The following is a 12,410-nucleotide window of genomic DNA, read 5'->3' on the forward strand; positions in this document are numbered from 1 at the left end:
TGGGCACTCCTGTGTTTTAAAGTCTTCCAGGTGATTCAAAAGTGTGGCCAGTGTTGAGAAGCCCTGGCTTAAGGTTGGAGGAAAGAAGATGTGAAATAGTCAAAATATTTCACGAGAAGAGTGGAGATTCTGTCGGTCAGAGAAACATACTTGGATTTGTGGCTGAGAATTTAATGTGAAAGGGGCGCCTGGGTGGCTCAGTGGGTTAAGCCGCTGCCTTCGGCTCAGGTCATGATCTCAGGGTCCTGGGATCGAGTCCCACATCGGGCTCTCTGCTCAGCAGGGGGCCTGCTTCCCTTCCTCTCTCTGTGATCTCTTCCCTTCCTCTCTCCTACTGTGATCTCTCTCTGTCAAATAAATAAATAAAATCTTAAAAAAAAAAAAAAACTTAATGTGAAAGCTTCCAGCATCGTTGCTTTTCTCACCAACCACCACCTTCAGCTGCCAGGGGCAGATGTAGGGTGGACAGAGGGTTGGGGTTTTTACCAAGGTGGGGTTTTATCAGGTATGTATGATGTATGATGGAGGTGAGAGTATGGGACAGGGATTATAGTTATGGGAGCGGACTCTGTGCCAGCTGCGGAGGCCTGTGAGAATTTGGGGAAGGATCAAGAACCACAGAAAATGAAATAGGGGGACGCCTGGGTGGCTCAGTTGGTTAAGCAGCTGCCTTCGGCTCAGGCCATGATCCCAGCGTCCTGGGATCAAGTCCCACATCGGGCTCCTTGCTCGGCAGGGAGCCTGCTTCTGCTTCTCCCTCTGTCTCTGCCTGCCACTCTGTCTGCCTGTGCTCGCTCTCGCTCCCCTCTCTCTCTCTCTGACAAATAAATAAAATTAAAAAAAAAAAAAGATTCTCTTCAAAAAAAGAAAATCAAAAGGTAAATGGCTTCTTCTGAGTGACTTAGATAATTAATACTTCTTCTTGAAATAATTTAGTGCAGCCAGACCCCTGCAAAGCAGCACAAACAACTCTGATGAGTGCTTCAATCTACCACTTCTTCCAAGGGCTTCAATCAATTGCTTTCAACAAGTGAACATTGAGATATTTAGAGCAAAGGAAAAAAAAATAAATATTGGAAGTTCGCATTTTTTTTAAGATTTTATTTATTTATTTGACAGAGACACAATGAGATAGGGAATACAAGCAGGGGGAGTGGGAGAGGGAGAAGCAGGTTTTTCCTCTGAGAAGGGAGCCCGACGTGGGGCTGGATTCTCAGGCCCCTGGGATCATGACCTGAGCTGAAGGGCAGATGCTTAGCAATTGAGCTACCCAGGCTCCCCTGGAAGTTAGCTTTTTACATTCTTGGAAAATGGGATTTTGTACATTTATGTCCTTTTTCTGTCCCCTTGTGGATATTTTCCCTCTTGAAACACACCCAACCCCTGCTCCACAGTTGTCCAGTAAAATAAAAGGGATCTGAGTGCCATCCCCAAAGTTCACTTGCGTTTAAAGGAGAAACAATCCTGGGAAGCTGTTTTACACAAAAGAGTAGATTGCTCAGTTGTAGAAACTCAGGTATTATAAGAAAAAGGGAGAGATATTCCTTACTAGAAGGGGGACCTGCTCAGCGTTTCTAAATTCACATTGGTAGATTGTTGAACTGTTGTAGGCTGAGTGTTAAAATCACATCTTTCCCTCCGTTTTCTTACAGAGACAATGATGGTTCTTCCAAGATTGTCTGTGAAAGGCTAGGCACCTGCAAAACCACACATTTGACCTGAGCCATCACCCAAGTAGAATGTAATCCGCTCTCAGATCATAGGAGAAAAAAAAGAGAGAGAGAGAGAATCCCAAGAAGAAACACTCACGTCAGGATTTTCATCAAATTTAGTGCACGTCTCACCATTTATCTTCATTTGCGGTAATTTTTTAAATAAACACTAATGTCGAATTGCCCTGCGTTACAACGAGCAACTCAATTATCAGAAAACCACGAGTCTCCAACGTTTTGTTCTAATTACTAAAGCAGAAGAGCGGACAGAGTTTAGAAAATTTTCAACAAGGCTTAAACAAGAGAGATTTTCCACTTTTTTTTCTAATCAGGTCAACATAGATACCACTTTCCCTACAACCTTGTAGGCAGTTGGTATTTTTCAGAGATATCATTTGGTTCTTTATAGAAGGCTTAAAGTTGGAGGTCCATAAAAACGATAATCAACTTTTATGTGTGCCTTCTATAGGCCAGAAACTGTGCTAAATGAACAGTATCTAATTTAATCCTCCTAATAAGCCCTGTGAAGTCAATACTACTGACTATTCTCACTCCAAGGGGGGGCAAAGCAGATGCTTCGAGAGTTGAACTCAGTTTTCCAAGTTCATACAGCTCGTATATGATGGAATCAGGACTTGAGCTCAGTCTAATGCCAGGTTGGACCCTCAGTGGCAGCTACTGTAGTTTTTTTTTGACCGTCACCTGCTTCCCTCCCCCACCCCCCGCCCCCATCTCATTCCCATTTAGGGATAATCAGCCATACCTAAATGACAGTGGCCAGGCAGGAAGGGTGGCTACTGGGTTTAATTATTTATATCCAGGGGGAAGAGCCGCCTCGCCCCATACATTCTGCTTCAGCTCTTGCCCTGCCAGGGGAGTAGCCATCCTTCAAACCATCAGTGTTAATTGCTGGTGAGGGATGAATTAGGCGGCAGGGGTCACACACAGTTTACTAGTCATGCATATTTCTTTCAGAATACCTAAGTACCATTCCCTTGGAGATGAGAAGAAATGATGGGAGGGATGTTAAAAGGGACTCCCAGAAATATTTCTGGACCAGTCATGATCACTAGCCCTTAGGATACTCTTGGAGTCATTTTACTGGTTCTTGAAATGAGTGCACTTGCCCTAGGATGGCTTGGCCCCTCCCAGTAATCAGAAGCTCCCAGGATGGGTCAAAGATTACTTTATTTGCTATAATTCTGCAAGTTGAATGTATCTCTCAGCCATTTCCTGTGAATGCTATTATGGGGCAGGCACAGGGGGATGACTATGGGGACAGAAACATATCAGGTGAGAGGGATCCTATGCTTTTGTATGAAGGAGAAGCCCATTCTCCTTGGTGATGGGAGTTTCCCTTCTGCTCTGACTCCTGCCCAGCCGGGATCAGTGGGGAGCCTCCTCCTTTGGGCGACAGGTCTCTTTCTTTCTAAATCCTCTTTTTTTTTGGGCCAAAAAGCAAGACTACCCTTCTTTTCATCTTTCAGCTTTTTCATCCTGGCCAACGACACTCAAACACCCTCGCCCCCAATTTGGGCTGCTAGACTATGGCCAAGAGGCCACATACTGGGTATATTACCTCAGGCCCAGTGTTTGGACTTCACTGAACCTTAATTGTAACATCTGAGAAGGGTTGGGGAGGCGGATGTTGTGAGGATTCATTAAGACAATGTTAAATTTTTATCACGGAGTCAAGGAAGATCTCTTGTTAGGAATGTGTTCAATCTTACCAGGATAGAGGGCAAAATAGCATTTTACATATTTTTTTTAATAAAGTATTTTTTTTTTAAAAAATTATTTATTTGACAGAGAGACAGAGCAGGAATACAAGCAGGGGGAGTGGGAGAGGGAGAAGAAGGCTTCCTGCTGAGCAGGGAGCCCAATGTGGGCCTCCATCCCAAGACCCTAAGATCATGACCTGAGTGGAAAAAAGACGCTTTAAGGACTGAGCCACCCAGGTTCCCTGCAAAACAGCATTTTTTTTAAATTTTTTTATTTATTAATTTGACAGACAGAGATCACAAGTAGGCAGAGAAGCAGGCAGAGAGAGAGGGAGAAGCAGGCTCCCCGCTGAGCAGAGAGCCCGATGCGGGGCTCCATCCCAGGACCCTGGGATCATGACCTGAGCCGAAGGCAGAGGCTTTAACCCACCGAGCCACCCAGGCACCCCGCAAAAACAGCCTTTTAAACAATATTTTTATTTTTTATTTTATACATATATATGTAAACATAGAATTGAATGTATACATATAAATATAATTTGTAAAACACATTTGATATATATTTATGTTTATCCTAGGACGCAACACTGCCCTCCTGAGCAGCGCAAGAGGGTGGGTTTTTACAGAGAATCACCAAACAGCTTGACCCAACTGAAGGGCCAGCCTTGCGCTGCTGCTTAAGAGAAAGCCTTGAGTTGGGAAAGGTTTGACAAATACTGAGAAAAAACCAGTCAATTAATATGTTAAAAAACACTACCCAACCACAGTATGAACCATTTAGACATATGGCTTTAATTTTGACTTTAGTCTCCAAAGCCTAGGGGTCCCTGGGGAAAGGGGGCAGAGGGAGAGACAGGACCAGCTTCTCTGTGGGCCAGGTTTCTGGGGTTGCTCCCAGCCCTGCCCCCAGAGGGAATGCCCCCACCCAGGGCTTTGCTCCCAGAAGGGCCCCTCCCCCAGAAAGCCCCTTCCCAAAGGGCCCTGCCCTTTGGGCCACACCCTCAGAGGTCCCATTATCCACCCCCAACGCCCCCACACACGCCCCTACCCCCGCCAAGCACCGCCCTCAGAAGGGTTCTAAGGTGAAGTCAGTGTGCTTCTCTCTCACTGTCTAGGAATTACTCAGTTTTATTTTTTGACTTTGTGTTTTTTGAGCGAAGTGGGTGGTGTAAGGACCTATTTTATATTTTTATATTTTATCCAGAGGCTTCCATTGAGGTTACACAATAACCTTGTTGTTTAACCCTTAAGCTGTCCCCGCTCCCCTTCTCCCAGGGGACTTACTTAAAAACAAGTCCCCGGAAATCAACCTCAGGTAACAAAGCCCAAATACAAGGGTGGGTCAGGCCAGGTAAGACATCTGATCAGCGAAGGATTGCATAGTGTCTCCCTAGCTACCAAGGAGTATGGGTCCCGCCCTTTGTGAGTCTTTTGGGTGAAAATCCTAACCAAGGTGATAGGCTAGGTCAAATATCTACTAGAAGGTAAGTTGTAATTCAATTGGTCACCTAGCATCACTGTGCAGCTTTCTCTGTGTGTTACAATTTCATTGGCCACCTGTGCATGACCAGGCCCAACTGCATGGCCTATGTCCTTAAAAGCTAGTCGTAAAGGAGAGAGGGGTTGACTTCTCTGTAAGAAAAGCGGCCCTGGCTGGTCAGTTTGATTCTTGATGCTTGGTGCGAAATAAAGCTTTGTTTGACCTTCGCTTTGTATCAGTCTCGCTCTTTTAATCATGGACCCATTATTGGGGCATAACAGGTGGGACAGTGGAGCACGTACATAGCGGAGGGGACAGCCCACTGTGGGTATCCACCATTCCTTGCCTCCTCATTTGCATGTACTGCTTGCCCTGCCCGGTGAGCACAGCATGGAAATGGACACCTCGTGAGTGGTGGTCAACGAGACTCGCTGACCACGTGACGTCTATGACCGAGTCAACCGGAGCTCGCCTTCCCTACAGACCAGAGCTTGCTCTGAGCACCGGCAGGAGGAGGTGGCCTCTTGTGAGCAGCCCAGAACCCTGTCTTGTCCTTTCTCACTCATGTCACCTCCCTGTGTTAGCCAAGCCTTGGAAGTGGTGACTTAGGAGGGAAGGGAAAGAAAGGCAGCCCCCAGCTCCTGATCCTGTCAAGTTCCTTACTCATCAGGAAGCCGAGGGAGGCAGGGTCGGTGGAACATGTGTGAGTCCCCAGGTGAGGTAAAGATGGCAGAGCTGGTCTTGTTCAGGATTTCCACGGTTCTGATAAGAAGAGGGCACGTGGGTGTGCCCCAGCTGTGGAATCCCTGCGTGAATTATTTAACACTGACATTGCACCCTGCGAAGATGAATGGCAAAAAATCATGCCCATAATCACATTTTAAAATTTTTATTTGCTTGGAATGACATTAAATGCAAATAGAAAAAACAGCAGCCATGCCCCTTCAGAAGACAGACCATGGAGGAAATAAGCTTTCTATTTTAGTACCTTTAACAAACACTTCCTCCCTGTTTTTGCCCAAAGGGCCCTATATCTTCATTTTTCATGGGGATTGTAAATTATGTAGCCAGCCCTGGGGACAGCTGTGCAGTGTCTCAATGACCCAGTGCGGGGAATGGCAGGAGCCTCCCTCCTTGATACAGTAGTATTACCCAAGCCCCTGAAGCTGAAACAGAGCTTCAGGATAAAGTCTGGGGGGAGGTCCTCAAATTTCTGAGTCATGGGCTGTCGTAAACAAAATATCAACAACCGGGTGGCTTAGGCAACATACAATTTATTTTCTCATGGTTCTGGGCGCTGGAAGTCCAAGATCAAGGTGGCAGTAGGGTTCGATTCTTCAAACATCTCTCCTTGGCTTGCAGATAGCTGTGTTCTCCACTCTGTCTTCAAACGATTGTCCTTCAATCTGTACTGTCTGTGTCCTAATCTCTTCTTCCTGTAAGCACACCAGTCCTGTTGGCTTGATGCCCACCCCCAGTGAGCTCGTTTTCCCTTTATCACCTCTTTAAAAATCCTGTCTCTGAATACTGCCACATTCTGAGATGCTGGGTGTTAGGACGTCAACGTAGGAATCTGGGGGCATCCAACTAAGCCCATAACAATAGTCAAAACTGGATCCGAAACTGAAATTTTAGACACATTTTTGCTAAAATGTATATATATAAAAGTATATATATATATAATTTTTGTGGTAGGCCTGAGATGGTTGGTAGGCTGAGATGTATTTGTAACCTTTGAGGGAAACATCCTTTGGAATGATCAAAGAGAGCTTCTATGTAATTCCATACATCCACAATTAAACCCCAGAGCTTTCTAATTTGGAATTTGGCTGTTTTGTGCTTGGTGGCAATCAAAACCAGCCTAGGGCTTTTCTTTTGTTTTGACAGAAAAGGAGGAGGCAGAGGACTTGAGCCTTTAGACATCTTGCTGCTCTTTGGTTTAATCATACTCTACTGAGTTGCCCGAAACTAATTAAGCTCTTGGCTCTGTAGAGGAGAGATGATGTTCATTACATGTCATTGGCCACATTGTTCCTTTTTTTAATTGTTGTTAACATTTGTGTTATTTTTCAGTATAAGAGACAAGCTTTATCTTAGTTTGGGCTGATGTAACAAGAGCACCATAAACTAGGTGCTTTAAAGACATACTTATTTCTCTCAGTTCTGGAAGCTGGGAAGTCTACGATCAAGACCCTGGAAGATTCCGTGTCTGTTCAAGTGCCCACTTCCTGGGTCACAGATGACCATCTTCTCCCTATAACCTCCAAGGTGGAGGAGGCGAGGGATCTCTGTGGGGTCTCTCTTATGGAGACACTAATCTCGCCCATGAGGACTCCACCCTCATGACCTAAACATCTCCCAAGGACCCCATCTCCTAGTTATGTCCCTTTGGACATTGAGTTTTCAACTTATGAATCCTGGAGGGATACACTGTCTACAGTGAGCTTCGTCAAACATCTTTTATGTTCAAGGCACTGTTTTTTTGGCAAAATTAATCATTTCCTACACATCCTTTGAAGCAAGAGTATTTCTGCACTTTGCCTTCCTTTAGAACCTTTCTCTAGAGAGGATCCTAAAAAGTTCAGAAAAAGACGCAGAAGAAACCTGCTGGTTAGCTCGTTTTTCACAGTAGAGCAGAATTCATTTTGAAGTAGGTTAATCTTAGAAATCCAGGCGAAGACACTTCGCTTGAAAATCATCTCAAATGATCAGTTTTGTTAGTATGAGTAATAGTAACTATAAGATCAATAGAACAACTTTTTGTTCTACTGTGGGCCTACTGTGTGCTGGGTACCTCGGAGCATCTGAGTCGAACCATCTCGTGATCCTTTCAACAGCCCACTGAGGGTCACACTGTCTTCTCCTCCACGTTATGGATGAGCCTTAAGTCTGGGCCAGAAATGACACAACTTTCCCAAAGCCATATTGCTACTGAGGGGCCAGCTGGGATCTACGCCCACTCTGGTGCCAGAGCCTGTGATTGCAAACGTGGGCTGCACTAGCTGTTCAGAACAAAGGACTGTTCATGGGGGTGACACAGCTAACCCGTGAGACCCACCACCCTTTTCCCTAAGGTCATCCCGGTACAGCCTGCAGTGATGGCCCGAGTTAAGCATTCGAACTTGGTGCTGCAGAGGGCGTGTTTTAGGGACAAGATTGGTGTTAAGGGGGTCTAATGAAGCCCAGAGGGAATGGAAGGAAACAGGACTTGGGGAAATATCTGGGTCCCTGGAGCAGTGATCTCCTTTTATTACTGTGCACCTCTCTTTCACAAAAAAAATAAATACATAAATACATACATACATACATACAAAAAATATTTGCGTACATACCACCAATTTAAGCAAAATTTTTGATAAATTATAGACTCTACTACTCTACTAAATTATTATGCACATTATAAATGACATGCAAAAGCTAAACAGTTAAATGGATGACATGAAATATGAATAAAACTTATAATATTTTCTTCCAGCCCCTTACTGGACTATTTCTCAAACTCCCTTTGGAGAAGACTTTTTAAAGATTTGTTTATTTATTTATTGAGAGAGAGAGAGAGAGAGACAACACGTGTGTGCACATGTGAGTAGGGGGGTGGGGCAAAGGGAAAAGGAGAGAAGCAGACTCCCCATTGAGCGCAGAGGCCTCACTAGGGCTCAATCCCATGACCCTGAGATCATGACTTGAGCCAAAATCTTGAGTCAGACATTTAATCAACTGAGACACCCAGGTTCCCTGGAGAAGACTTTTTAAGAAAGAGATAGGACACTTGGATTTATAGCAATAATTCCTAGAATTAATCTTTAAAAGTGGGAAGATAGAAATGGTTTTTTTTTTTTTTTTTTTTTTAAAGATTTTCTTTTTTTATTCATAAGAGATGGGAGGCAGAGGCAGAAGCAGGCTTCCCGCAGAGCAGGAAGTCCAGAGTGGGACTTGATCCCAGGACCTGGGATCATGACCCTAGCTGGAGATAGACGCTGGAGATGCTGATAAACCAAACTTTAGGGAAAAATACTGAACTTTACTGGGAAGATGAAGCAGAACAACAGCATATGGCAGCAACATGAGTTTTAGATAGCTGTTGGTCACCCAGAAGGCTTAAGGTGGAGAGAAAAAACAAAAGGCTGTAGTGACCCAAAATTGTCCGAGTTGTGTAATTTTGACCCAGGAACTTCCGGGTGACATAAAGATTTGTTTATTTATTACACGGACAGCGCCATGTGGGGACAGAGCGAGGGGGAATGAGAATTCCATACAAACGTGTGAGTGGCTCTTCTCCCATCTCCAGGGGGGAAGGAAGAGATTGGGTTTACTCCAGTAAGCATGGTGATGAGTTGGTGAGGTAGGTTGACTAGATGTCTGGACACCTGAAAAAGCCAGCTAAGGGGGCTTCCTGGCCATCTTGTCAGTGTCTTATTGAAAGCTTGTCATGTGCAAGACTTTCTTTTAACAGGTTGCCAGGTGAATTGATGTACAAATCAGACTACCGGCCGCCATGTGTCATTGCTCAGGTGGTCCATGACACAATGTCCTGCAACTAAGGGGATGCACTTAGCATTACAGACATCGTTCTGTCTTTGTTATTTTGAAATTTAGAAAATATCTTATTAATTTGTTCACTCCAAAGAGGCAATTTATTGCTTACTATGACAGTCTTTTGGTAGAGGACACAAAACTGCTTTCTTTGTTATGAAAATCAATGTGTTACACCAATTTTCTGAAAGATGGAAATGAAGTGCCTCCTTCCAGCTGGGTCAGGACATAAGTGTACCCTATGTATTGGTTTTTCAATAGAGTCCATTTACAGAATGTACATGTCTCTCAATACAGAAGACATTTGCTCACATTTATGTGTAGAACATTCCCGAACCTGGTCCAGGTTGCGGATGAAACCGTCACTCTGACTGGCAAGGCATAACGAAGAAGAGTTTTCCTGTAAACAATATGTGGTCATGGAAGGAATCAGCACTGCAATTCGTGGCTGATTCCAAAAGCTCTAAGAGGTGGTAGATGCACAGGCAAAGTGGTGACTTTTGCAGAGGAAGCAGGCTGGGGAGAGATAGCAAAACAGAAGTTTGAGAGGGCCCTAAAATCTCCTCCTGTGGGATTATTGGCCATTGAGCTTGAGAAAGGCTATGGTGAAAACTTGAAAGAGCATCAGATCAAACCCTTGGCCACTGGAGGTTGAAACTGACATGAGCAGCACTATCTCTATTCTTGACCCAAGGCCACAGGATGACAAGCTTTGCTTTTTTCAATGTGGTCTCATGTCTCTATACTGCCCTATAAAGAAATTAATACAAATAAATGCTGAGAGTGTAAAGTGTAAGCAGAGCTCCCCTTGGCCATTTCCTAAGTTTTGTCCACTCCGAAGTGAGTATCACTTTGGTGAGTGCATTGCAGGAAATGGCCTTAATGATCAATGGCAGACCTCCACTCCAGAGTGACATAAAAAGCAATCTGCACCTCCTTCCTGATTTGTCTGTAATGAAACTTGCTTTCCTCAGGTCCCAGCATTCGAGGCAGATAAATATGTTCCCTTTCGTTGGCTCTTACTCATACTTCAGCAAGATTTCCCATGTGCTTTTCCTTGGCTGGCTGGGAAACTGGACCACAATTTATGGGATCTTAGGGGGACAGGCGCGTAGAATTCCAGTGGGATCCCGGAACAGAACCTAATTGGAGATTAGAGACCATTGCGGTGCGAAGCTTTTCTTTGAGATCGAAAGAGGTGCATGTTATGCAAATATTAGCAAGTGTAAGTTCACACTGTCTATTGAAAATTTATAGACTCATTATGGTCAAGAAGGCTGGAAGATAAGTAGATTTTGGGAAAGATGCAGGTAAATTCAGGGAGGTGGCAAATTACCCCAGGGAAAGTAGAATGGCTAAAGAGTATGGCCCAAACTTTTTTAAAAAGATTTTATTCACTTATTTGACACACAGAGAGCCAGAAAGCACAAGTGGGGGGAATGGCAGAGGGAGAAGGAGAAGCAGGCTCCCCGCTGAGCAGGGAGGCAAATGTGTGTGGGACTCGATCCCAGGACCCTGGGATCATGACCTGAGCTGAAGGCAGACACTTAACCGACTGAGCCACCCAGGCGCCCCCTGGCTCCAACTTCCAAAGATGGTGTATGAGATACCTTTGGTGGGAAGGAATGAAGATCAGCAACTGTCCTTGATTCTGCTTCTCAGGAAGGCATTGTGATGTGGTGCCCAGGACTTTGGAGACAGACACACGCTTGGTGCCCTCCGGCTCTGCCGCAAAAGCAACACCTTCCAGAGGGCAGCTGCAGGCACCGGGTGGCGTCACACAGGGTCAGACCCGGGAGGCACTCAGCCACGTACCCATTCCACCATCCTGCTGGGTTTGGAAGAGCGCTATCAAAGTCCCTGCTGCCAAAGGACCATCCAGAGTGACATGTCCCATGGGGCACGCCGGCATTCCTTTACCCCTTCAGGTTATTGGCAGCAAGGCTGGAAATTTTTTAAATTGCCTGGGAAAATGATAGCAAACGGCTCCAAAAAGGAGTTTCAAAACGCAGACTTCATACTATGTTTTGAGTACATTTCATTCATTTGGCAGGTACTGACAGGGGTGCTTAAGTGCCAGGTGCTGCTGCATTAGAAACGGACTTGAGAAGTTAACAGGAGGGGGCTCCAGCCCTCAACCAGCACAAAGTGGATCAATGGATGCATGTGACAGACAGAGCACTGTGACGGGGAGTACTAGGTGCTCTCATAAGAAGGGTGTGCTAGGAGCTAAGGGAACACTCGGGGGGAGCCAGCACCAACACTCGGGGAGAGCTGTGGGAAATATGATGGATGCAGATGGCTCCAGGGGAAACCAGAGAACTGCTCAGATCCCTGCTTCTTAACAGCTCCAAGTGCCCGCTGCTTCAGAGTGGGGGCTGGGCGAGCAGGGAGCTGGGGGGGGCGCAGCGATGCCTGATTTCCGACCTCCAGCCCCTGCGCTGTTTCACCTGTCCCTTGAGGAGTACAATGACATAGGATGTCACCAACGGAGGATCTACCCCTGCATCCTGGTACTGGGAAAGCACGCGAGGGCTGCGGAGCTGAAAGCAAGAGTTGGTAGTTCCAGTAATGTGTGCAGGGTTTTAAAAAACTATATACGGGAAAATATCCGGTCTTATTTGCATGTGTTTGTATCATGCACAATTTTTAACTGCAATCCTCCTTTTACCTTCTTCCCTGTTGTTAAGACTCTCCTCTCCTCACCGCTGCCTTTGTCCCTATAATACCTGTTGACAGCCTGGTGCTCATCCATGAGCTCATTCGCCTCTATCCACACACGCATGGGGCTCTGTCACTGTTTGACAAATATGGGCTCATTTTATCTACCTCTTGATCTAGTGCTTCCCGTTAATAATCCCTCCTGCATAACGTCCTTCTGTTTTTATCTTCATTTTTATAAAGAATGGCTGCTCACCTTTTATCAGGTGCCTTTTATTTTTTTTATCAAATGCATTTATTGCT

At 45.3% G+C, this 12,410-nt stretch overlaps 1 long non-coding RNA gene across 1 annotated transcript; it reads right to left on the bottom strand.

Moving 5' to 3' along the window:
• Positions 1-6,167: 6,167 nt before the first annotated feature.
• Positions 6,168-10,161, bottom strand: LOC123394139. The gene is made up of 2 exons (XR_006608903.1): positions 9,759-10,161; positions 6,168-6,349 (listed from the first exon to the last, which is right to left on the bottom strand). It is a non-coding gene; the product is annotated as an uncharacterized LOC123394139 (long non-coding RNA).
• Positions 10,162-12,410: the final 2,249 nt, after the last annotated feature.

Source organism: Mustela putorius, unplaced genomic scaffold (genome assembly GCF_011764305.1).
Source record: "Mustela putorius furo isolate JIRA1106 unplaced genomic scaffold, ASM1176430v1.1 tig00001534_pilon_pilon_pilon, whole genome shotgun sequence".
Taxonomy (NCBI): Eukaryota; Metazoa; Chordata; class Mammalia; order Carnivora; family Mustelidae; genus Mustela; species Mustela putorius.